At 44.5% G+C, this 27419-nt stretch overlaps 1 protein-coding gene and 1 long non-coding RNA gene across 3 annotated transcripts in view; both read right to left on the bottom strand.

Moving 5' to 3' along the window:
• Positions 1-10045, bottom strand: part of LOC103346715 (putative ATP-dependent RNA helicase DDX60) — a 93507-nt gene extending 83462 nt beyond the window's left edge. Inside the window, exons 1-3 of one of the 2 annotated variants that reach the window (XR_016211675.1) lie at positions 9768-10045; positions 7973-8259; positions 564-839 (exon numbers count right to left, since the gene is read on the bottom strand). This is a non-coding gene — a long non-coding RNA (putative ATP-dependent RNA helicase DDX60). Of the gene's footprint in view, positions 1-563; positions 840-1637; positions 3163-7972; positions 8260-9767 lie in introns of those variants that run through there. The other variant, XR_016211676.1, reaches the window with a different exon arrangement.
• An 8769-nt stretch (positions 10046-18814) lies between these two features.
• LOC149124891 (tolloid-like protein 1) overlaps positions 18815-27419 on the bottom strand; it is a 342676-nt gene continuing 334071 nt past the window's right edge. The window contains exon 19 of the mRNA XM_089302008.1: positions 18815-19099. The gene's annotated coding sequence lies outside the window, so the exon portion shown is untranslated. The remainder of the gene's footprint in view (positions 19100-27419) is intronic.

The following is a 27419-nucleotide window of genomic DNA, read 5'->3' as shown; positions in this document are numbered from 1 at the left end:
AAATGTAAACAAAACTTGAGCAATGTGCCACTTCCAAAGTTAATTCATGTGAATATTTTATATGGAGAGACACACACACAGAGAGAGAGATGTTAAATAAACAGTTATATAAATTTCTAAATATCTACATCTACCTTCAAAAGTTCTGCCACGGTGCGGCGCTGTGTCGCAGTGGGCTAAAGTCCCAGCCTGCAGCACTAGCATGCCATCTAGGCATCAGTTCGAGTCCCGGCTGCTCCACTTCCCATCCAGCTCCCTGACAATGCTCCTGGGAAAGCAGCAGAGGGTGGTCCAAGTGCTTAGGCCCCCTGCACCCATGTGGGAGACCCAGAGGGAGTTCCTGACTCCTGGCTTAGTCTTGCCTATTGAGGCCATTTGGGGAGTGAACTAGCGAAAGAAAGATTGATCAATCTCTCTCTCTCCCCTCTCCTTTTCCCCATCTTCCACCCTCTGTATCTCTTCTTCTCTGTTGTGTCATTCTACCTTGGAAATAAATAAATAATAAATCTTTTCCCAAAGAGGAGAAGCATGAAAGAAACTCACATGCATGGGTAATCCCTCACCTGATTCTCCCAACTGACAGCTGTTCTCAACTGTAGCTTCAGCTCCTGGAGGTGTCTCTTCATTGATTTCAAACTGCAGTTGCCTGGAAGTTGGCTCTTCTACGATGCCTTCTGCGCTCAGGTCATCTTCTTCTTCAAATTGATCAAAAGAGGACACGCTCTCCGTGGTCTCACTGGCTTCAGAGCTATCATTTTCAGTGTCACTGTCACTGTCACTGGAGCTTGACTTTTCACCTGCCACAGCAGGTGCAGTAGCCATGATCTATAAAAGCAAACCTATTAAGCATTACCCATTTTTTAAAAATAAGATATCACGATAGTTCACTCATTCAACAGTAACATCTGCTTTATTACTTCTCTCTCTAAATCTTCCCAGTTCGTATTTACCCAAGAGGATATTTTTCACAATCCTTCCCCCAAATATGTTTGCTGCAAGTCATTCAAAAGAAAATGGTGTGGGGAAGGCACTGTGGCATAGCGAGTTAAGCTGCCGCCTGCAGTGCCAGCATCCCATATGGGCGCTGGTTCAAGCCCCGGCTGCTCCACTTCTGATCCAGCTCTCTGCTATGGCCTGGGAAAGCAGTGGAAGATGGCCCAAGTGCTTGGGCCCCTGCACCCACGTGGGAGACCCAGAAAAAGCTCCTGGCTCTGGATCGGCACAGCTCTGGCCATTGTGGCCAACTGGGGAGTGAACCAGTAGATGGAAGACCGCTCTCTCTCTCTCTCTCTGCCTCTCCTTCTCTCTGTGTGTAACTCTGACTTTCAAATAAACAAATAAATCTTAAAAAAAGAAGAAGAAGATGGTGTGGCACCACTGCATGGCACAAAACACTTCTGAAAATACCTGAAGCTGCTTCAAAAAGCCTGTGAAAAATTGAACTAAAAGGACTTTTTTTTTTTTTTTTTTTGTAAAAACAATGAAATCCATGCATGGTTTTTTCATAATAAACATTTCCCACAAACTTTTTAAAGTCCTCTCATGCATGAAAGTCACATTTACAGAGAAAAAAAATAGTGTCTGCAGAAGGATGTGAAGCAAGAAATCTAGAAAATGGTAGAAAGTTATGTTCGCACCTTCCTTTTGGAAGAGTCTCCAAAGACAAATTTGCAGCATTTGAAGCGTTACTAAGTCATATTCTCTCTCACAGTTGAGCGCATAGTCAGCCAGCTTACACTGAATTAGCATCCAACTAACATGAGGGAGTTGTTGGTTTCTGCACGCTCAATGATTTTCGGGGCGTCCTCAGCTGAGGTTCTGAAACGCACACTCTCTTACTCGAATCAGCGTATGTACCCTCGCTTTATGTGTCCTTTCACCAGGAAATACTGCAGGAGCGGCCCCAGCAGAGGTGCCAACAGTGAGACAGTGTCTTCTGGCTGGAAGAGCTCATCACGTCATTGTATACCGAAGCACTCCTGCTCTCAGGAATTGAAGGTCATTCTTAAGTCCAGGCACTCTACTGCGGGATGTGGTCATCCTAATTGGAGTCTTCATTGCTGGGTCAAATGCCCACCCCACTTTAAATGGCCTCTTGCAAGATGACCCCAAGGGAATGAATTATTAGCCATGTAGATACTAAGCCGTGGACACCTCTGTGGTGCACCTCTGTGTTGGCTCTTCCTCTTGCTCCACCTCATTCTTCTTGACCTTGGATTTCCTGAAACTGCACGTCTTAATAAATTATTAGCACTTTTTTTTTTTTTTTAAATCTCAGTCTCTGCTTTCTTGGGAACCTTGACCAAGAGCATTGAGATCAGGAGTGGTCACTGAGAGTCTGTCTTCAGGATTGAATCGTGCAGCTGGATCCCTCCCTGGTGGAAGGTGCATGGTGATCCCGTTGCTGGGGCTAAGACAGGCGCCCATAACCTTGGCACACAGCAGGATCACAGTCACTAATGCTTTACTCTGTGCTTAATTCTAATGAAGCACAGGTGGAGGGTAAGGCACTGAAAAAAATGCTTTGGCTGCAGCGCTTGAAAGTATGGGAGCAGGGGCCGGCACTGTGGCGTAGCAGGTAAAGCTGCCACCTGCAATGCCAGCATCCCATATGGGCGCTGGTTCGAGCCCCGGCTGCTCCACTTCTGATCCAGCTCTCTGCTGTGGCCTGGGAAAGCAGTGGAAGATGGCCCAGGTCCTTGGGCCCCTGCATCTGCGTGGAGACCAGGAAGAAGCTCCTGGCTCCTGACTTCAGATTGGCTTAGCTCTGGCCGTTGCTGCCAATTGGGGAGGGAACCAGCAGATGGAAACTCGCTCTCTCTCTCTCTCTCTCTCTCTGCCTCTCCTTCTCTCTGTAACTCTGACTTTCAAATAAATAAATTTCTAAAAACAATTTATGGGAGCAGTGATGATTTTCTTCCATCCATAACACCAGAAAATTTTTACAAAGAAACATAGATTGAGGGCATCCACCAGCCAACTTAAGGCGGTCCTGAAATTCAGAACACCTCAAGACAGATTTTTGAAGGCAGGCTCTCCTCTCCCTACTGCTCAGGGCAGAGTGTGATGAAAATCATGCTTAGAATCTCATACACAGCCTTGGCAGGTGTCCATTTTTTTTTTCTTGACAGGAAAAAAAAATGTAGGATGGGTATTTAGGTCATTTAGCAGTACCATTACTACTGCGGGATCTTTTCCTCTAACTACTGGTTTAGACACTTGATTTGAATTTGCGGCCAGCCTTGGAAAGCTGGAAATCTTGATGCCAAGCAGAAGCGAGATGAAATTTGAAACAGAGGCATACCAGCTAGAACCACAGCCTAGACCTAATTCTAGTGTTTACCCTTGGCAAGAGTTGGAAATCACAAACTCTGAAGTAAGAAAACACCATCTCCACCTCCAGATTCCACGTTAAGCACCATGTGCGCTGACCAACAATGCTTTCCTCCCTCCTACTTAATAAAAATATAATAAAAATAAGTCTACGATTGCTGCACTAATTTAAGATACCTCTGCTTAAAGATACACCATGAAATAAAATATTTCAAGGATTTATAATAACTCTAAGAGGTTTCTAACTCAGAGAAAGTTCCAGGAGGCAAGGGTAGGTCTGTTCTAGTCTCTAGAACAGTGGGCAATCAATCCCCCAGGGCCCCAACTGTTCCCCTCCGAGGTGACTCAAAAACGCGTGCTTGAGCAATTTTGAAAAGTCACAAGTTGAGGGGCTGTGTACTAACAGAACCCTACCAGCCATCCAAATGAGGGAGAACCATCATGCAGACATTGTGCAGACACCACACCACCTGTGGGTAAGGCCTCCCCAGTGTGCACAGCACTAGCCCTGGAAATGCCAGTCACAGGGCGTAACGATGCCCATGGGGGCTGTGCAGTGTGACGACTCTGCCAGTAATAACATCTCTACCCAACAGCTCTCGAGTAGCTCAGGAGCGTAGCAGTTACATCTTGTAAAACTAGCAGACGTGACTTTTACACAGGCCAAGAATATCTACTAGCTCACTTCACACAAGTCAGTATGTGTCATTTCTGATGATCATCAGAAATTATAATCATCAGAAATTATAAATATCAGCAAACTTCAACAAGAATTTCAGGCAAGATTTTAGGTCAGTGAGTACTGTGGGTCTGCAAGATTCTTCTTCTTTCTACTTGAGGCTTTCTTTGAATGGTTAAAGGTTCTTTTTAAAAAAAAAAAAACATTTTATTTATTTTAAAGGCACAGTTACAGAAAGAGAGGGAGAGAAAGAGAAAGAGAAAGAGAAAAGAGAAAGAGAGAGGTCTTCCATACACTAGTTCACTCCCCAGATGGCCACAATGGCCAGGAGCCTCTTCTGGCTTTCCCACGTGGGTGCAGGAGCCCAAGCACTGGGGCTATCTTGTGCTGCCCTCCCAAGTGCATTAGCAGAGAGCTGGATTGGAAGTGGATCTGGGAATCTGAATCAGCGTCCATATGGGATGTTGGTATCATGGGGGGCGGCTTTACCAGCTAAGCCAAAACACTGGCAGCAAAAGTTCTTATCTTCTACTTTAAGATTTACAAAACCCCTCAGAAATCTAGAAATTTTATGACACAGCTAACAACTCGGAAAGGACAAGAGTTATTAATGGGTGGAGTAGGGCATCTGGTACAGTGCTTAAGGAGAAACAACCCGGGCCTGGTGAGTGGACAGTGCTGTCTGTGACTGTCCACCAACCTACTTTATTTTCAGCTGTGAGTCCTAGTGGTTTGAGAGCACATTTAATAATGTACAAAGCAAAGAGGCAGAAAGAAGGGCAGTCAGGCACAAGAGGGCACTGCTCTAGTCTTTTCCACACTGCAGGTGCGGAGATCTGTTCAACACCTGTGTAAATTTCAACGCGGTCAGCCTTGTGCTAGGGAGAGAGCTGGCCTGCAATGCCATTGCCTACTGCAGAATGCTAGCAAAGACCTAGTGATTCTGAACTAACACAAGTCATCAAAACAGTTCCAGGAATGCTCTGGTATGGATAATCCACGTTGCTCCCTGCAGCATTGCTTTAATGGTGAAATATCAGAATTATCATACAAAATAGCAACCGCTTATGTTGGAATACAATGTAATCTTATACAGTCACAGCCAATGGGTTATACTCAGCAGCCAAGGCCAACCTCACGGGCGCAGCCTACATGGTCACAAAGGAGCCATCACACAGCGCTGGTACTCAGAAGGGCCTTCACTGGGTGTAAACCTCTGCTGGTGGTGACTCAAAATCCTCGGTTTGTAAGCGAGTCCAAAGAACATGAGGCTGAGCCAAGGAGGTATGCGGGAGAAAGGAAAGAGCTTTATGACTTAGTACCTTTAGTGGCACTTTATCCCTGCCTTAGGAACAAGGCGCTCACAAAATTATGCAGCAGGCCCTGTTAGCAGTGGTGATGCAAACCCCTCCCAAGCAGCCAGCCACCCTGTGAAGGAGGGAACGGAAGACTAATCAAGGAATGGCTTCTGGTATAGTGGCTAAGCCACTGCTGGAATCCCCACAGCCCATGTTAGAGTGCCCAGGATCAAGTCCTGGCTGAAGTCCTGATTCCAGCTTCCTGCTAATCCACCCTGGGAGGCAGCAGGTGAAGGCTCAAGTACTTCCATCCCTGCCACTCACATAGGAGACTTGGATTGAGTTCCCAGGCCCTGGCTTCAGATACAGTTCCAGCTGTTGTGGGCACTAGGGAAGGAAACTAAGGGATGAAATATTTCTCTCTTCCTTTGAAATAAAGAAATAAGAAACAAAGACTAATCGCCAGGGACCTTGTGGACCCCTCAAACCCTCTGGTCTTAACCCTACCAGCAAATCTCCTTTCATACCTAAGGGTCCCTCTCAAAAGTAAAGAAATAAGAAACAAAGACTAATCGCCAGGGACCTTGTGGACCCCTCAAACCCTCTGGTCTTAACCCTACCAGCAAATCTCCTTTCATACCTAAGGGTCCCTCTCAAAAGTCAGTTCCAGTCCCCGGGTGGCAAGATGTCCACCTCAGACTCCTCCGATAGCTCAAAGAAAGATGACCACTGGTGGGAACCAGGACACAGGACCTATATTAACAAATCACAGCATGAGGCCACAGAGTTATTAAGAAGGGTCCTTAGTAACATAGGACAAGTGCCTGTGGTTCTGCTCCATACAAAGACAAGCCCAAAAGAAAAGTACCACTGGTTTTTATGAGCTACACCTCTCTGATACGCCACCTCTAGAACTACTGGAACCTGGGGTTCCAACCCCAGGAGGGACACAGCAGAGCAGGTTTTAAACTGGGGCTTTACTGTTTTTGATATATGGCCTAGGACAGGTGCCCACCTCCTTTAGCCTCCTATTTCAAAGGGGATCAGCAGTGCCTTCCTCACAGAGCTTTGAAGAGGATTAAACAGTACAATGTGGTATAATTAAATAAAACTCTTGCTTTCCCTCCTTGTGCTGCTATTTAGAAATGAGACGATGATACACTAAGAACCCTGACAAGTGAAAGTGCTTCAAGAATGCTGATTCTGTTGCTGTCTCCTTCCTTGGCCCTCGTGCCCTTGTTCTTGAGACCAGACCCTTCATAAACCATCAGTTCCTGTCCCAAGACCCACCAGTGAGTGTATTGTTAGTTCTGCATAGGCTGAATACCAACTGTGTACCAGGGACTACAGGAATGAAAGCAGAGAGAAAAGGCCTGCCCTGGACAAGCTCACAGTCTTCTATGAGATACAGGTATTTAGCAAATACATGCTGATAAAATGGGTTAAGCGCTTTACGAAGATAAGCAGTGTGTTATGCAAGTTCTGGAAACGTATCCCTGCCTGGGAGGATGAGAGAAAAGTATCACAGAGAAGGAAGACCCTTGAGTTGGATATTTTGAAACATGGCTACGACTTTCTCAAGCTGAAAACACTGAGGAACATCAAGTAGTGGCTGCCTATCTGCAGAGCAGTGGCAAGTCTGGCATGACAGAAGCAGGGGCTGTGCAGCTTGGAAAAGGAAGCTGTGAACAGACCTGAGAACAAGGCCTTGGAATGCCCCCCTAAGGGATTAGGGCTTTTGAAAGTATGCAAGAGGAGATGAGAAAAGATCAGACAGTCCCCTGTGCTTTCTAGGGAAATGCAGGTGGTATGCAGGCCTGAAGCAGAAAAGCCTGGAAGAAAGAATCCGGAGAGCAATGAGACTTGGCAGCAGGCAGCCTCGGCCTGAGGGCTTGTGTAGGACCTGAGCCACCACTGACATAGATTCGGTGACTACTAGGAGACAGATGCTGGTAAAGAGGGTGCTGCCAAGCTTCCCAACTTGGAAGGCAAGTCAGATGGAGCCGCCAATACAGAGATCAGTGCAATGTGTGGAGCAGGTTTGAATGGAACAGGAAGTCTGCGGTACCTGCAGGACACTCAAGTGTGTGTCTAAGAGGCAATGCAAACGGAGAGGTAGATCCCATGGTAGAGGCTGAGGATGGAGACACTGCTTTGGCAGGTAGTCTCATAGAGACGTCGGTTCAAGCCACAGCAGTAAGATCACCTCGAGTTGATTCGAGTGCCCCAGGCCAGTGTTCCCGCACACACATTACGGTTCAGAACCACCCAGAGAAGAGAGGCCGGGAGTCAAGGCCGCTTCTCACGGACGTGGCCAAGACTGATTCCAGCCAGGGCCAGGAAACCTCCAAAATGGAACCCGGGCCGTGGGAAAAGTTCTTCCTCTCCCAACCCCCGCCTCCACCCGCCCACCAGCACTCCTGTCACACTCGCCCTCCCTCGACGCTGCCCCACACGCCTTCCTTCCCCTTCCTTCCACGCCACCCCACCTTCACGCCACCTTTTCCTTCTCCCCCCTTCCTCTCTCCTCCCGAATCTCCCTTGGCCGCCTCTCTCCTCCTCCTCTCCCCTCCACCCCTCACATGCACACCCCTTGCCTGCTATCTGCACCCCAGGCCCCACCTACCCCGTGACGACAGCAAGGCCATCGCGCCCAACTCACCAAAGAGCGTTTCTGCTCCTCTGGAACAGGAGCCGAGGCCCGAGGGGTAGACTTCCAGACTGCCCAAGAAGAGGACCGCGCCTACACATTTCCAGAAGGGCAAGGTAACTGATGCGGCTGTCCCGGGCTGCAGTGTCTCTGATTCAGGCCTGACCCCGGAGGCACTGGGTCTCACTCAGGCTCCGCCAGCAGCATCGAGGACGGCTCCTCAAGACTTGAACAGGCTTTTGGGCAGGAACAGATGAGGAGCAGACTTCCATCTGAGGATGGCTGAGCAGGAGATGTACCTACGGGTACAATTCCTGGTCACAGCGCAGGGCGCAAATTCACTCCCCACAGGCAGCTGCCATGGCGCCATGGGACACATCTGCATGCTGCTACGTCCAGTGTGGGGCGCCCAAGAGCCGATTCCAGTCCCGCTACTCCAGGTTGGGAACCAGGAAGGCAGCCGCTGATGGCCCAGGTACTTGGATCCTGCCTCCTTCCCTCCTGGGAGTCCTGAATGGAGTTCTTGCCTCCTGGCTTCTGCCTGGCCCGGCGCTGGCCTTTGAAGCCACCTGGGGAGAGAAGCAGTGCATGGGGCATCGCAAGCACTCTTGCTCTCTCTCAGTGATTGTCCATCTGGTGGTTCGCCCTCCTCCCAGGTGGCTACAAAGGCCAGGGCTGGGCCAGGCTGAAACAGAAGCCAGGGACTTTATCTGGTGCTCCATTCTGAGAACCTGCCACCGGGCCCCTGGCTCCTGAATACTGGCTCCGGATCTGCTCAGCTCCCATCATTGCGCTAATTTGGAGAGGACCAGCAGATGGAAGACTTACTTTCTCTTTCTCTCTCTCTGCATGTAACTCCGAATTTCAAATAAACAAATAAGAACTTCATAAAAAAAAAAAAAGGGGGGGGAGACATAGCTATAAATAAAATACTATATCACGGCCAACTACTAGAGTTTATATCGAACTTGATACTATATGCATCACCTAGCCTATTAACACAGAACTCCTGTGTGAAGGATAGTTAAAACCCGTGATTTGCAAACCCTTCCAAAAAGGAGACAAAGGGGAAAAATCTTCCATCTCATCCCTTCGGACCAACATTTTCCCAACATCCAAAACAAATGCATCATAAAGAAAACGGCACATACGTATCTGTCATGACTGCGCTGTCACATTCCTTAACAAAATATTACCAAACGCGCTCCTGAAGCACAACCAAAGCTTAGCACGCTGGGTGCAACTCCAGGAATGCAAGGATGGCTACCATACACAATCAATATATCACAGAACAGAATAAACATGGGGAAAGCCCACAAAGTATCCCTATAGACACAGAAAACCTATTTCACAAAAACTCCCACCGCTTTGGCGATATTAAAAAAAAAAAAAAAAGGAATCATCAAATCAGGAACAGAAGGTAAACCTCGGCTTGACAATGGCCTCTCACTGAAAACCCACAGAGCGCTAACATCACACCAAATGCCAGTTAACCGGAAACTGTCCTCCTAGACCAGGAAACAGACGAGCGTTTTCGCTCTTATTCCTCCCCGTCAGCAGTCTCGGGGGTCTCGAGCAGGGCGGCTGGGCCATCAAAACGCAAACAGACGGGAACGCGGGGCCGCTCCAGGAGGAGACGGAGCCCCTCTGCTCTGGCACAGCTGCTCGCACACTGGGGAAAGTTGCAGACCGACCGTCCGCACAGCAAGACCACGACTCCACCCGCGCCTTCGGGACCCGAGAGCAACAGGCACGCCGGCAGCGAAGACTCGCAGCGGGAAACCCCAACAGCCCCCGCATCACTCACCGCCAAGGGGGCCCGGTCTGCTGGCGGCACAGGGGCCCGCGAAGGCCGCTGCTTCCACGAAGGGCCGAAGAAGAGAACCGCGCCCGGGAAACGGCGCGGCAGCCTCGGGCCGCAGCCTCTCTGAGCCCGGCCTGACCCCGGGGGCGCTGGGTCTCCCGCAGGCTCCGCCGGCAGCGTCCAGGACGGCTCCCGACGGCTCGGCTCGCGCGGGCTCTCCGGCAGCAGCGGACGGGACCCGCGAGGACTCCTACCTGAGCGCCGCGGGCCACAAGGGGCCACTTCCGGGGCACAAGGGGCCACTTCCGGGTCACAGCGCCGGGCGCAGGCGCACTCCCCATGGGCGGCCGCCGTGGCGCCGCGGGACGCACCTCCGCGCTGCCTGCCGCGTCCAGCCTCCGAAGCCCCAGGGCTGCAGGCGGGGCGGCCTCTCCAGCCTGTGACCCAGGGACCACGCCTCCCGGCCTCCTGGGCGCCCTGAATGGAGGTCAAGCCTCCTGGCTTCTGCCTGGCCCGGCGCTGGCCGTTGGAGCCGCTTGGGGAGAGAAGCAGAGCACCGGGCATCGCGAGCCCTCTTGCCTCTTGCTCTCTCTCACAGATCGTCCCTCTGGGGGTTCAACCCCCAGGTGGCTACTAAGGCCGGGACCGGGCCAGGCCGAAGCAGAAGCCCGGGACTGTATCCGGTGCTCCACTCTGGGTTCAGGGGCCTGAGTCCTTGGGCCGTCTCCCTCTGCTTTCCCAGGCATGGCAGCAGACAGCTGGATCCCACGGGGAAAGGCTCCCAGGAGGGGCCGGCGCTGTGGGGGAGCGGGTAAAGCCACCGCCCGCAGCGCCTGCATCCATATGGGCGCAGGTTCGAGTCCCGGCTGCTCCACTTTCGGTGCAGCTCTCTGTTGTGGTCCGTGATTGCAATATTATTTTAGGAAACCTTTTGGAGGGTAAGTTAGTGGGTGTTAAGAAAAAAAAATATGAGCCGGCGCCGTGGCTCAATAGGCTAATCCTCCACCTTGCGGCGCCGGCACACCGGGTTCTAGTCCCGGTCGGGGTGCCGGATTCTGTCCCGGTTGCCCGTCTTCCAGGCCAGCTCTCTGCTATGGCCAGGGAGTGCAGTGGAGGATGGCCCAGGTGCTTGGGCCCTGCACCCCATGGGAGACCAGGAAAACCACCTAGATCCTGGCTCCTGCCATCGGATCAGCGCGGTGCGGCGGCTGCAGCGGCGGCCATTGGAGGGTGAACCAACGGCAAAGGAAGAATTTTCTCTCTCTGTCTCTCTCTCTGACTGTCCACTCTGCCTGTCAAAAATTAAAAAAAAAAAAAAAAGAAAGAAAACAAAATATGTATTAAGTTGTTCATTAACAGTCAGGGCTATGCTGATCAAGTCACCGTTTCCCATAGTGTAACAACTTAATACATTATCCCTCTTAGTAGTTTTTTTGTCTGTTCTACTTAATATGACTGGTTTCATTCTGTAATTAATACACAGTTATTCTTAAGTGTTGAAATTTAACTGAAATGTGATCCCTGTTTAACATAAGAGTAGGAATAAGAGAGGGAAGAGATATATAATTTGGGACATGCTCAAGCTGACTTGCCCCAAATGGTAGAGTTAGAAACATACCAGGGGACTCCAATTTAATCCCATCAAGGTGGCATGTACCAATGCCACCTCACTATTCCCAGTGATCAATTTCAGTTCACAGTTGATCATAATGAAAGGACTAAGAGTCAAAGGGAGCACATAAACAAGTCTAGTACCTGCTAACACTAACCGATAGAATAAATAAAGGGGAGAGTGATCCAACATGGGAAGTGAGATACTCAGCAGACTCATAGAATGGCAGATGTCCCAAACAGCACTCTGGCCTCAGAATCAGCCCTAAAGGCATTCAGATCTGGCTGAAAAGCCCATGAGAGTATTTCAGGCATGGAAAGCCAAGACACTCTGGCAAAAGATCTCTGTGAGTGAGATCTCAGTGGAAAGAACAGGTCTTCAAAAAAGGAGGTACCTTTCTCTGAAGGGAGGAGAGAACCTCCACTTTGACTATGACCTTGTCTAAACAAGATAAGAATCGGAGAACTCGGAGGGCTTCCATAGCCTTGGGAACTCATGACTGGAGCATAGGGAGATTACTGATGCCATAGACAGGAGTGTCAATTGGTAAAGTCAACAACAGGAGTCACTGTGCACTTACTCCTCATGTAGGATCTCTGTCCTTAATGTGCTGTGCATTGAGATTTAATGCTATAACGAGTACTCAAACAATATATTTCACTTTGTGTTTCTATGGGGGTGCAAACTGTTGAAATCTTTACTTAATGCATACTAAACTTATCCTCTGTAAAAAAAAAAAAAATATCAATTCCCAACTTGACTCTCACTGGGATTAAACATGACAATAGGTCTGATCTGATTTCATCATCATTTAAAAAAAATCATCTATTATTCCTCACTTTATGTTTCTGTGTGGGAGCAAACTGTTGAAATCCTTACTTAATGTATACTAAGCTGATCTTCTGTATATTAAGATAATCGAAAATGAATCTTGATGTGAATGGAAGGGGAGAGGGAGTGGGAAAGGGGAGGGCTGTGGGTGGGAGGGACGGTATGGGGGGGAAGCCATTGTAATCCATAAATCGTACTTTGGAAATTTATATTCATTAAATAAAAGTTTAAAAAAAATATGTGAGACAGGAGTTTGGCACAGTGGCTTAAATTGCTACTTGAGATGCCCACATCCCATACTGGATTTGAATCCCTGCTACTCTGCTTCTGATCCCGTATCCTGCTAATGAACACCTTGGGAGGCAGTAGGACTTGGGTCCCCAACATCCATATTGGAGACTAGGATGGAGTTCTTGGTTTCTGGATTTGGCTTGGCCCAGCCCTGGCTGCTTAGGCATTTGAAGAGTGACAGCACATCAAAGATTGACCTCTCTCTCTCTCTCTCTCTCTCTCTCCCTCTCCCCACCCGTCTATGACTCTGACTTTCAAATACATAAAAAAATCTTAAAAAAAAAAAGAAAAGAAAAGAAACCCTGGAGAAACTATTCAGTATTATCTGCAGATATGTCTGAATCTGAGAAATGGCAATCAGGGGGTTCCTATTCCACACAGTTGCTTGGAGAATGACAAGACCTCAAATGTGAATGTAACACTGAACACTTCACTGCGGCATTACCATTACGATGGAACGTTTGCTATTAAGCAGTCTGTATCTCTCATTGTAACATGTCTACCAATCCATTTTTATCTCAATGATATAACTGCTCCCCAAAACTACATCATTACTTAATGATAGTTTTGTCCCAACTGTATTTAATATGTACTTACAAGTTAACATTATTGCATATTCTGAAGCTCATGAGCTCTCTCTTGGCTATACTACTACATGGAAAAGTGAAAGGTCTCCAAACAGGTTATTTAAAGTGTTACCATGAAAAAAATTATGTATGGATTTCAAAATTTCTTGGTACCACAATAAACTGATTTGTAATTGCATATCCTCAACGTTTTTAAGGTACCCACATACACAAGGATGCCTTCTATACAGATCAATATAAATTTCAACAAAATTTACATCATATTAGACTCCTGCAAAGCACGATCTGGTACATACTTCTAAGACATGTTAAGAAGACTAGCATTAAATACTTCTGAATTCTCAGTTTGTTTAGGAATATCACTCATCTTCAGCTGCATGGCATCACTTGTGGCTTCATAATGACCTGGCAGAGAATTCTTTTTTCATGAGCCAACATTCTGTTAGATGTTTTAGATTGCTGCCAGGAGTATGAATGTGCCAGTGTTGCATTCAGTATTTCCCACCTCTATTACCTGTTTTAAACTTACGAGATGACACTGGATCAAAAGGTGCTAGGGAAAGACAAAGAGTCAGAGCTACTGTTGTTAGAAGATTTCATGTAAAAACAGCAGGGCACAGTGATGTGGACCTTGGACCTTGGACCTTGGACCTTGTGGCCTTGGTGGAGCCACACTGTTGGACATTAGGTTCAAAATTAGCACTGGTATATACAATATTAGCTTTTTTTAAAAAAATTTACTTAGCTATTTGGGAGCCAGAGAAACATACAGAAACAGTCAGAGAAAGAGAGAGGCAGAAAGAGAGAGCTCCCTTCAGCTGCTTTACTCTCCCCAGTGCCCATAACAGACAAGGCTGTGCCATGCTGAAGCCAGGAGCCAGGAACTCGATCCAGGTCTTCTGCAAGAGTGGCAAGGACTCACCGGCTGAGCCATCACTGCTGCCCCCCTGGGTCTGCATGAGCAGGAATCTGGAGCCAGGGGCTGGAGCTAGGTGTGGAACCTGAGCACTCTGAAATGAGACATGGGCATCTAAGCCTCTAAACCAAACACCTGCCCCCAGTATTAACCTCTTCTTAATTATTTGCCACCCATTGCATGCACCTCAAAGCCTTCTGGCAGAATGGAAACCCTTAACCGGTAGCCTAGGGAAAGTAAGAAAATAAATTACCCCAAACATAGATTGAAATGGAATTCAGAAGAAATTAAAATATTTCTAAATTTCTTTTTTTTCCACCTAGAAAATTATAAGCAACAGGATGCTTAGACAAACTGTCCCCGTTTAACTGAATAATAAAACTAAACTCAGGTACTACAGTAAAACCAAAAGGAACAGAAAACACATTAAAAACAAAAAACAAAGCACTGAAAACCACTTCTCAGTGACCGTATGTTCTCAGTGTGCGCACTGGGACTCCAAAATTTGATTCACTGAGAATCTGGGCAACCTGCTGCCAGCAAAGTCCCTGGGAGCAACACAGCCTCTACTTGCACCAAAGAGTCATGCCCCTTTTCCACAGGGAGCTACAAGTAGATTTTATGCAAGATCATGACTTTGGCCACTCCCATAGCCTTGTTTTAAACATGAAGAATGTAAAACTTTTAAAACAATCAACTTTCTTTCCTAAGGGCACAGATCTCAGAGATCATTCTGCACTGGTTTCTCCAGACTTTGGACAATTTCTGAGCAAAGACATTTACAGCTTTTGCTCCAGATTGCATTTTCAATGATGACTGCATGAAAATAACCTCCAAGGAGAACACACAATGTGGTCCCCTGAGGCAGAAGGCAGATGTGTTTCCTTTCCAGGAATGAAGTTTATACCTCTATCCAGGGTAAAATTTTGGCTATTGCTATTGTTAGTATTGCTAACAGTTGCCATGTATTAGATTTCGGCTGCTCTTGTGACAAGCATATGTGACCACACAATTTTAATGTGCAACAGTATTGGAGCTCAGATATCTGAAATGGATCTCACTGAGTTGAAATAAGCGTTATCAGGAGGGCTTTCTTTCTGGAAATTCTGGGATAGCATTTGGTTCCTAACTTTTCCAGCCCCTAGAGCTGTGTGCATTCCTTGGCTAGTGCTCCCTCCCCCTTCCCCCTTTAAAGAAGGTGGCAGAGTATTTCTGACCTTGCATCACTGTGGTTTGGGCACTTCTGTCCCCCTCTTCCACATTGAGGGGCCTATCTGGATACTCCATCATCAGGTCAGCTGATTAGCAACTTTCATTCAACCCCCCAACCCAATTCCTCTTTAACATGTGATGTGACATACTCACATATTAGTGTATGGATGTATTTATGAAGCCATTGTCCTGTTTCCCATCCTCATTATATACTGAGGTTGTCTGCACTATAATGGAAACTGACTTGTGTAAAGGCATCACACGGTATCTGCTGTGTAAGGGCATCACAGGCTCCCTGTTGTGTCACTCTGTGGGCACTGGTTCCAGTGATGTTACTCTGACTGCTGCTATTGCTGTGTATAATCAACCATCCTTTTTCTCTGATCCAGGATGCTTGTGCCTTCAACAAGAATTATGAAACTATGACAGGCTAACTTGGTAGCTTTCAACTAGGGCAAATTCTTAGACATTTTGTTGTTCTTGCCAGCATCTCTTGAGTGTTAGACTAGAACTTTCACGAGGCCAAGTGCTGATACCATGATTCTCAAAAGTAACAGAGAATCTTCTAAAGGAAGCAAAAATGTCCCTTCCAATTAGAAATATTTTAGGGAGGTTAGATGAAGGAAAGCGAAGGACTGAAGAAAGCTGTTACAGTGAAAGACAATTTTCTTTCTATTTATCTTTTTAAAATGTATTTTGAGAGGGGTAAGATGGAAGAAAGGAAGAGAGAGAGAGAGAGAGAGGGAGAGAGAGAGAGCCCGATCACCCACTGGTTCACTCTCCAAATACCCAAAAGTAGTGGTTGAACCAGGATGGAATGAGGGGCCCAGAACACAATCTGGCTGTTTCACATGGATGGCATGGACCTAGCTATTTGACGCATTACCTACTGCATCCCAGCGTGTGCATGTACGTCATTAGCAAACTGAAACTGGGAGCATTTGGACTAAATAAGAACTACAATATGGAGTGCTGAATTCTACCAGATATTTAAAGAACGAATTCCAATTCTTCTCAAGCTATTCAAAACAATTGAAAGGGAAGAAATCCTCCCAAATTCCTTCTATGAGGCCAGAATCACCTTAGTTCCAAAACTAAAAAAAAAAAAAAAAAAAGATACAACAAAGAAAGAGAACTCTCTGGACCAATATTCATGAGGAACACAGATATAAAAACTCTTAACAAAGTTCGAGCTAATCAAATCCAAAACACATCATTCACTGGGACCAACTGGGAACTATCTCTGGTATGCAGGGATAGTATAACACATGCAAATTGATAAATGTGATACGTCACTTTAAAACCTGAAGAGGAAAATCCATATGATTATCTCAATAGATGCAGAGAAAGCATTTGACAAAATACAACATCCTTTCATGATGCAAACTGGGTATAGAGGGAACATTCCTCAATACATCAAGGCAACATACGACAAATCCACAGCCAGCATCATTTTGAATGGGGAAAAGATGGAAGCATTTCCACTAAGATCTGGAACCAGACAAACTGCTTAACCCCTACATCAAATGCTCACCCCTGGCTCTGAACCTCACTAATAGGAAGGAATGCATTATAATCTTCCCACACCCAAAATCTATTTGAGGAATAATATTCAGAGCTTCCACAGATCCTGGAAGATCTCAAAAACAGAGGGCCCCAAGTAGCTTCTGAAAATGACGTATTCTATTTTCAATCAAAGAACACATCATTGTCAAAATCCAACTGATGGAAACAGCAGGTTGAATTACCAGAGGAAGCACCTTCCGACTCCAAAAACCACGGTTTCATTTTAAAATAAAAGGCTCATTAACTCCTGAGAATCCCGACATGCAAGGATCCAAGAATGGCTAACTTCAAAATGTGTTCTATGTTCCCTGGTCTACAGAAATCCCTAATTGGGTAGGTGTCACTCCTTTAGCCAAGCAGACACTCATCCCTACGCTGTGCCACATACGACCATTTGCCTGCCCTTTGCTATATTCTAAGGTTTTCCAAGTTTATGGTCTTGCCTCTTGTCCGAGGCCTGACATCATCAAATCTCAACTCTTGTAGCACTTGGCGGCCACCTGAAATCAGACCTTGTGCCCCTGTGCCTGATTGTAAATACTGTATCCTGTACTGCAGCATGATGAAGGACCATCTTGTTAATGTTTGTGAAAGTGGATAAAAACCTCTGGGATTTGGAGAAAGAAATAGAAATGTGAGTGAACAATGACACTTATTTTGTTTGTTTAATGTAATTTATTTGGAAATTGAGATGTTAACATTACCAGACTGACACAGATGTTTCTTTTTCTCCTCATAATAAGAAGTTAACATTATTTTCCATCAGTTAGAATTTTGTTGGTGAATCATCACTGTTGGTAATGAGATAAATTAAACAGATTAATGTTAGCACCATAACACTGAAATGCTATTCCAGGCCTTCAAGCAACCCAAAAGGCTCAGTATTAAAATTCATTAACTTAAACCCCAGGAGATTTTTACTGAACAGCCCAGATCCATGTAAAACTGACACTCTGCTTCCTTTTTTGTTCAATAACAAAACAAATTAAAAAGTGTGATTAAATATTCTGCACACAGGATCCTGCTGACTGCCTTTAATGCGAAGCCCTTGGCTAACGTTCCTGTGCTTCAGTGAGTGCACACGAATAGGTATTCACTGGGGGTGCAGTTGCAACTGGCTGTTTATCCCAATGTCAGGTTTTATCTTCTCCTTCCCATTAGTGAGGGGTAGAGCATAATTATATGGGATATTAGATATCATGAGTCATTGATTAGTAATTATTTAAGCTATGAATTAATGGTCTTGTTATGTGTCTCAGGAGTGAAGATGATACTCATTTGTTCTGTTTTTTGCAATACTTGCACTCAGTTTTACATAATAATGACCTACTATCTCCTACTTGTCACTGTAATCAAGTCTTCTCTGAGCCTGTACAAAAATGACAATTCAAAAGGCATACAAAACCCTATTAAGTTAAAACAATTAGTGTACACCTTATCTCAACCAAAACCTCCAGCACCTATTTTTATTTTACATCCCATAGTATAAAATAGCTAGATTTTGATATCCCAAATGTATAGATATGTACATGCATAAAGTTGATACTGTATGTAACAAAATTTATATGGAGGAGAGAGCCGGGGGTCTTGTAATCTACTTACTTGCAGAAATATTCCACTTACAGAAGAAAACAGGAAAATAAAAGAAAGAGGTTGGAAACAAAGGGCAGGAGGGAGGGTTGTGGCGTTCGGCACAGCAAGACAAGACACTACTTAGGATGCCTACACATCAAGTCAGTGTGTCTGGTTCCAGTCCCAGCTCTACCTGCCACTCAGCTTCTTGCTAATGTACACCGTGGGAAGGGACAGGAGGTGGCTCAAGCACTTGTGTCCCTGACACCCATGTGGGAGACCCAGGCTGAGTTCTGGTCCCCTGACTTGGGCCTGACCCAGTCCCAGTTGTGGCAGGCATTTGAGAAGTGAACCAGTGAATGAGAGATCACTGTCTGTCTTTCAAATAAAGTGAAAATTACTGAAGATTTACCAATAATAAAAAATTCAAGTCATTAAAATAGAATAAATCGGGCCTCTTTAATAGGACAATAGATTTTATTTTCTACCAAGATGCATTTAAGGTCTCATCAATAATCAACATATATTTACAAAAATCATGTCCATACTAATGCTTTGTGAATTCATGCTTGTTAATGCAAACCCTTGTAAAGGTACGAATGGCAGTCTGGGCCTGGATGGATGCTTCAGTCTTCATGAGGTCAACCTTGAGCTTCTGAGAATGCAGGCGTTCTGAATCCACACATTTTTATGAAGAAGCCCAAGTGCATCTTAGTGAACTAACAGATTCTTTGTTCCTCTAGAACACCTAGGAGAATTCGAAAGTTATTTATTAAAAGAACATTTTTTATTACTAAACATTTGAGAAACCTGCGGCTTTACGGACATCTAGGAATTTCTACTGTGCCAATAAATGAAAAACGTCAAGAGCTGTGCAACAGTGTGTTGCCACTGACACTCAGCCTGTAGTATTTCTTCCACATCTTTCTCTTTGTCTCTTCCTTGGGGGTTTTTAGTAGCAAAAACTCTGCTGGAAAATAAGTTTCTGTTCTCTCCCGAATATTCAAAGTTAATTTTGCAGACTATTCTGGTTTGAAAGTTTTTCCTTCCAAGCACATTAACGATATTATTCCATTGTCTTCACGCTTCCATTGCTCCTGATGACAACTCAGTCATTATTTATGTCACTGGTTCCCTTTGTAGAAAGTGTAATTTTTCTCTGTGCACTCACTAGACTTCTTAGATCTGCAAGTAGTATAATTCACCAATTGTGGAAAATGTTGTGCTATTATTCATTCAAATTTTTTTTCTTCCAGTTGTTTCTCTTTTTTAATGTTTTCCAGATTTATTTGTTTATTTAAAAGTTACAGAGAATGGGGGGGAGGGAGAAAGAGAGAGAGAGAGAGAGAGAGAGAGAGAGAGAGAATCTTCCAACTGCTGTTTCATTCTCCAGATGGCTACAACTTCTAGCACTGGGCTAGGCTGAAGCCAGGAGTCAGGAGCTTCATCTGGGTCTCCCACATGGGTGGCAGGGGTCCAAGCACTTGGGCTATCATCTGGTGCCTTCCCAGGCCATTAGCAGGGAGCTGGATCAGAGTGGAGCAATTGGGTCTCAAACAGAAGCCCATATGAGATGCCGGCATAGCAGGTGGTGGTTTTACCCACTATGCCACAAGGCCAGGCTCCCTGTGTTCTTTTTTCTTTATTTAATGAAGTTCATCTTTTGAAGCAGTTTTAGGTTCACAACAATACTGAGCAGAAAGATCATAAATTTCTCATAGGCTCCCTGCTCCGACACATGCACAGTCCCCCGGGATTAATAACCTGGACCAGCATGGTATGTTTGTTACAACTGACTAAGCTGCATGAAAAAAATAAATAAATAAAAGGGGCCAGCACTGTGGTGTAATGTGTAAAGCCTCCTCCTTCAGTGCTGGCATCCCATATGGGTGTCAGTTTGAGTCTCAGCTGCTCCACTTCTGATACAGCTCTCTGCTATGGCCTGGGAAAGCAGTAGAAGATGACCCAAGTCCTTGGGCCCCTGCATCCACATGGGAAAACCTGGAGGAAGCTCCTGGTCCCTGGCTTTGGATCAGCGCAGCTCTGGCTGTTGCAGCCATCTGGGGAGTGAACCAGCAGTTAGAAGACAGGAACCTGCCATTCCTCTCTCTCTCTCTCTCTCTCTCTCTCTCTTTCTTTCTCTCTCTCTCCTTCTAACTTTACATATCAAATAAAAAATAAATAAACTACATGGACACAGTTGCCTTTGAAGATCACTCATGGTTTTGGACAAAGGTATAGTGACTTGTGCATGTACCGTCATTATAACCTTATATACTACAATTTACTGCCCTAGAAAGCTTCTGTGTCCACCTCCTCAACCCTTCCTACACATAACCTCTGGCAATCACTGATCTTTTTACTGGCTATATGTTTTGGCCTTCAGAACTTCATGTTGCTATAATTACACAGAATATAGTCTTTCTACATCCACTGTTTTGTCTTTAGTATCGTGCATTTAAGTTTCCTCCGTGTCTTCGTAAGTGCTCCTTTTCATTTTCATTGTTTGCAGTGGTAATTCTCCACTGCCCAGCAGTTCCCCATTTTATGTATCCATCCCGTCAGGTGCTTCCTTTGAAGTGATATATGAATGATTCTATTCATTCCTGAGTATATGTCTTTCAGATGCCCAAGTCTGAACAGTATAATTTTCTGTTATTCATTATTTCCTATGAAACTGCTATTCTGTGAAAAACGTGGTGAGCTCTGTCCACACGTCAACCACACGAGTACCTTCCCCTGTGACAATCATTTCATTTTGCACAGTGGGTTCTGCTATGCATCCTTCCAATGTCATCATACGGATTATTACAAATCATACACCAGGGTTGAGGCTAATAAAATTAATATATTTTACTAGGCTATCAAGGATATAAAAAATGAAACTGTGACTTTGTGCTGCAGTTTTTTTTAAAGATATATTTTATTTATTTGAAAGGCAAAATTACAGAGCGAGAAACAGAGGCAGAGATCTTCCATCTGCTACTTCACTTTTTTTTTTTTTTGACAGACAGAGTGGACATGAGAGAGAGAGAGACAGAGAGGAAGGTCTTCCTTTTCCGTTGGCTCACCCCCCAAATGGCCGCTGTGGCCGGCGCACCGCGCCGATCCAAAGCCAGGAGCCAGGTGCTTCTCCTGGTCTTCCATGCAGGTGCAGGGCCCAAGCACTTGGGCCATCCTCCACTGCCTTCCCAGGCCACAGCAGAGAGCTGGACAGGAAGAGGAGCGACCAGGACAGAATCTGGCGCCCTGACCGGGACTAGAACCCGGTGTGCCGGTGCCGCAGGTGGAGGATTAGCCTAGTGAGCTGTGGTGCTGGCTATCTGCTACTTCACTCTTGTGCATTGGACCCAGGAAGTAGGATCACCCCATAAAAATTCATGAAGCCCCTCCTCGGTACAGCCCCCTTCTCTCTTTGAGTCTGATCTGCAGATGTGAGCCACCGCAGCCGCTGTGAGTTCTGAGCTGTGGAACCAGGATTCCAGCCCTGGGTTCCACCTGTCTGCATGGCTGTCTGATTCCTATCTGAGTGATCCTCCAGCTCTCAGGAATCAGAGTACTCTCCAGCTCATGACCCCATAGCTGAAAACAGTTGTCTACTAGACTGCGACTATTTGTGAAAAATTTACTTAAGACACAGACAGACAGAAAGAGAAAAAGAGTTTGCATCCAGTGGTTCACTCCCTAAAATGCTCACAAAAACAATGGCTGGGCCAGGGTGAGGCTCGGATCCAGGAACTCAATCCAGGTCTCCCATGTGGATAACAAGGACCCAACTGCCTGAGCCTTCACCACGGCCTCCCAGGGTCTGCACCTGCAGGAAGTTGGAATTGGGAACCAGCGATAGTCATCAAACCCAGGCACTCCTGCATAAGAGATGGGTGTCTCCATTGACGCCTTAACATCGAAGCCCAAACACTCTCATTTTGTCTGTGGAATTAGTAGGAAGGCTGCTCCAATAGCACTCCCTTCATCAAAGTCTTACGCTTTCACATAACCCAACAGCTGTCCATTATCTATAGCCAGTGCCTAGCATGTTTTATAGCAGTTTCCTGGGTAGACTTACGGCATTCTGCCTAATCTTTTTTTTTTTTTTTTTTGACAGGCAGAGTGGACAGTGAGAGAGAGAGAGACAGAGAGAAAGGTGTCTTCCTATGCCATTGGTTCACCCTCCAATGGCAGCCACGGCTGGCACGCTGTGGCCAGCGCACCGCGCTGATCCGATGGCAGGAGCCAGGTGCTTCTCCTGGTCTCCCATGGGGTGCAGGGCCCAAGGACCTGGGCCATCCTCCACTGCACTCCCGGGCCACAGCAGAGAGCTGGCCTGGAAGAGGGGCAACTGGGACAGAATCCGGTGCCCCGACTGGGACTAGAACCCAGTGTGCCGGCGCCACAAGGCAGAGGATTAACCTAGTGAGCCACGGCGCCAGCCCTGCCTAATCTTAATCAAAGTTTGCTCTATTATGTTGATTTTTTTCTGTGCCAATATACCCAGAAACATTTCTCTTGGCAGTTGATTACATGAATGTAGAATGATTTAAATTTAACAGATGCAAATATTTTTCTTTAGTTAATGATATTAATTGATTCATGCTACCAGGATTTAGAAACATACGAGCCTTCCTTGTTACTCAAATGCAATTAGAAATATTGTCAATTTCTAGAGAATAAGTAGCTGTCTTCTGAGAATGTTGATTCTGCTCCCCAACCCCCATCCTGGGCCCCTCCTTCCTCAGCTGCCTGGATTCTGATCTTATTTCTGGAGACATTTTACTTTCTGGTGAACCACCAGGTCTTCAAACCAGACTGACTCTCTTCAGTTCGCAACCTATCTTATTCAGGCTTGGGACTTCATTGCTAGGTGTTCAAACTTCCTGTGAACTCCTATGGTGCCATATCATCAATGTAACATTATATTGCTTTCTGTTGTTCACCATATAAATGTCGATTCCACAAACAGGCTTTCAAATAATGCAGTAAAACTGGGTTCAGGAACTTGCAGTCCATCGCAAAAATTACACAGTCCTAAATCTATAACATGTATCAAGGTCATTTGGTACATCCCAACTGCAGCTCTGTGATTTATTAAATGAGGAAAGACAAGCAGACATGCATCCTGGGCGCATCCACACGCTGTCATCTAACGTCAATGTGTAATTTACATGATCCAGGAGAAAGTTCTGGAGGTGTCTGCAAACTTGACCAAGAGAGGAAGGGTAACTGGCCCATGAGTTTTCTGATACATAAATATTTGCGGACACAGCGTCCCCAGGCTTCTCATCAACATGTCAAGAACCTTGCTAACAGGGACTTTTATTTTGCCCTTTGTGCCCTTGTGGTTCAGAGGCATTTTGGTAATGTTTAGCTCATTTATAACAGAGATTTGTTTTTGAAGTGCTTGACTACTTTAGAAAGCAGATGTGAAGAAAGAGAGAAAAAAATCCTTTGACAGGTATTTGGGGATTCGCTGACGTTCTGTAGTCACACTCATTCTTACATTTAAATATCTCCTATTTTCCTAGTTTGTAATCAGTACAAAACATGGGGTCATGCTTCTCTTTCAACAAGAACAGAAGTTTTATTCATCAGTTAATCATGAAAGGTATTTTAAAATAGTCAAGGAAGATAGATTTTCATTTTGATTATTTGTGAATATCTTTTATTTGACCAAAATCAAGTATTAGATTTTAATCTGAGAAAGATATAAGCAAAAATATAAAACACTTTAAGAATATAACTCCTGTAAATTCAGTGAATACAAAAATAATGGAGTAAAATCATATAATTTGTATTTATGTATTTCCCCGAAACATATTAGACAGCAGCACCTTCAGTTTACAACTGAATACAAATGTTAAAGCTTCACTAATGGCAAAGGCAGAATTAATCTGTGTGCAGTTACTACTATTGACAGGTTACCCTACTGAGCAAACATCGCACATATTAAGGGGCTGTATCTTCAGGGTAAAAGAATGCAACCAAAATACAATATACAGTTTACTTCAGCTTTGCAGGAAAACAAGTGATTCCAACTAGCTCTTGAGATCACACAAGAGAGAATTATGGCTGGACAGGTACTCAATAATTGTGTGCTAATCCAAGTCATAACATCATGAGGGTAGCAGCACTGCTCATTAGCCCATTGCAAACTATTACTACAAATTCAACCTCTGGGTCTTATCACTTCCTGTGCAAACAAACAGATAATCCAACAAGCTGGAAATTTTTTACCAACTAGCAGATTGACAGCACAAACTACTCAGCAAAAAAGAGAGCCTTCAGCAGCTCCCAAGTGCTTGCTACATAAGAATGATTAAGTGTCTCTGTATAAAACAACCACAAATCACAATAATGAATCAGATGAGAACCTCCAATAAGAAACTTAAATGCACCAGCTGGCCTTCATCACAGCGATGTTACAATGTGAAATGATGACATGTCAAACAACCACTGGCAGCTTCAGCATACTGTGTCCCAAGTTAGCTCCTTGTTTTGACAAGCACTTCAGAGAGAACAACTGACAAACCAAAAGAACATCACCCACTTTAAACACGCAGGGGCAATAAAAGAATGATGTTTACTTGGGTAGCTCTTGAAATAATAAAAATGGTTAAAACAACGAATTCTGTGTTCCTGTGTCAAACACAGATTTATAACCTACTTAACACACAGTTTTATAAGATTTGATATTGCATTTGTGTGTGTAGGTGCTTTTCCTTTTTATCTGAGAGGCAGGTAGATAGATGAGAAAGAGATTCCACCTGCTGGCTCGCTTTCCAAATGCCCACAGCAGCCAAGGTCAGAGCAGGTAAAAACTGAGACTCAGTACAGGTCTGTGACATGAGTGGCAGGTACTGAATTCTTTGAGTCGACATTGTTGCCACCCAGTGTGTGCATCAGCGGGAAACTAGAGTCAGGAGACACAGCCAGGAATTCAACCAGGCACCCCATGTGGGATGGAGGAGTCTTTAACCAATGTCTCACGTGCTCAGCTGAATGTTTGCCTTTTGATGTTGTTTTGAACATGTTTATTTTCAGGTTGGTTTATATGAGTTTTTAAATATATTTTTGGTCAACAATGAACCAATTAAGTTACATTTTCATTAGTATAATAAACTATATACAATATTTCAATATGCTGAATAGTTTTAACAACACACTCTAAAAACTAAATCAGTGACATATATCAATAACTGTATCAAATTACATTTGATTGTAATCACACTAACAATAGTTAATCCAGTAGCTTCAACGATCCTCCTTCAAAGAGTTTGCTTTCCTTATTTTAAAAGACAAGGAATGGTTTAGACATTTTCAGATATACATGTCATTATTTCCATGATCAATACCTATAATTATTAATAAGTGTCACCAAAATATACTCAACACTGGCACAGTGCACAGTAAAATTCTTAATTGGGGCAGTAGAGATGCCTCCTAGCTAAGGAGAAGGTAAGGGATGCCTTCATTATAGATTTTTACCACTAGAACAAGATGTGGTGCATTAATTAAATTCTTAAACATGCTCAAGTAATTTAATAAAAATAAACATAATTAGTATGCAATATGAGGAAAAATACTTCTTCACTATTCTGGATGAAATTTCATTAAAATAAATTTGCCCTGACTAAACTGTCATGAGAGAATGCAAGCGGTTTGATCACCAGTTGGCTTCAAGAGTGAAAGAAAATAATTCTAATAGAAATGCAAATTACTTTTCAAATTTGGAGGTAAACAAAACAACTTACGCCAACAGAAATTATGATACAAGCCCCTAGAATACATAACACATATGTATTTTTAAAGAAAGCTCTACTGATGGGAATAATTTGGTTATAGTTGAGAAATGCATCTGATAAGCACATAATACTTATTTATACATTAAAATCTGACAGCTCTCTAATACTTGAAATTATTACCTAATAAGTACTCATGGATTAGTGGTAAAGTGAAAAGTAATATCAATGGTGGTAGAACCACCCATTTATACTCTTCAGGAAGTTTGAAGTATCATTTGAAGAAGTCCATCAAAGCCCTAGCAGTCATTAATAAAAGACTAAAACAGGCAAGATTGTTTTGAATAAGTATAATAGTATTTACCACACAGATCATGCAAAATGCACTGTCAATGCTGATCAAATATTCACCAGTGTATACTTTTTAGTTTTGAAGTTCGTTGAAGCCTGCTAAGATTGTGGCAAACAGAGTTTTAAGCAGACAGTGGGGCTATATTTCTGTATTTTAACGCTCCAAAATAGTGCTTCATACAATTTACAGAAACAGGTAACATTCATTAACCACCAGATAATTTACACCTATGTTGATATTATTTATTATTAATTAAAATGTCTACAAATTAATCATAACTAATGCATATAATAATCCATAATATGTGTTAACCATCTCCCTTTCCTTACAATAAAATTCCTCAACAATTATTTGTGTTTCTGTATGTGTGTGTATAAAAAGACATTTCAAAAAGTTAATGGAAATGGAATTGAAAGACCACTTTGTTGTAGAAATTTTGAAATTCATGAATGTAAGAAATTTTCAAAAAGTTGTGGAAATTTTGTTTCATCAAAAAGTTGCTCAAGGGGCCAGCGCTGTGGCACAGCGGGTTAAAGCCCTGGCCTAAAGCGTTGGCATCCCATATGGGCTCCAGTTATAGTTCCAGCTGCTCTTCCAATCCAGTTCTCTGCTATGGCCTGGGATAGCATAAGAAAACGGCCCAAGTCCTTGGGCCCCTGCACCCTTGTGGGAGACCAGGAAGAAGATCCTGGCTCTGGCTTCTAATCGGCGCAGCTCCGGCAGTTGCGGCCATCTGGGGAGTGAACCAGCGGATGGAAGACCTGTCTCTCTGTCTCTACCTCTCTCTGTAACTCTGTCTTTCAAATAACATAAACTAATTATAAAAAAAAAGGTGCTCATGGGTTTCAAAATTTATTTGCACCAAAGAAAACTATCATTTAATTCCATTTTCCATTAACTTTTTGAAGTATCTATATAATGTTTGTCTTTCATTTCTTTCCCTCAATTGCTTTCTTGAACTGCCATCACAATAAAACCAT

This window comes from Oryctolagus cuniculus, chromosome 8, assembly GCF_051225735.1.
Source record: "Oryctolagus cuniculus isolate XC-2025 breed Fujian yellow rabbit chromosome 8, ASM5122573v1, whole genome shotgun sequence".
In the NCBI taxonomy this organism is placed as follows: Eukaryota; Metazoa; Chordata; class Mammalia; order Lagomorpha; family Leporidae; genus Oryctolagus; species Oryctolagus cuniculus.
The sequence above is the reverse complement of the archived record's forward strand: the minus strand, read 5'-3'. Positions and strand labels throughout refer to the sequence as shown.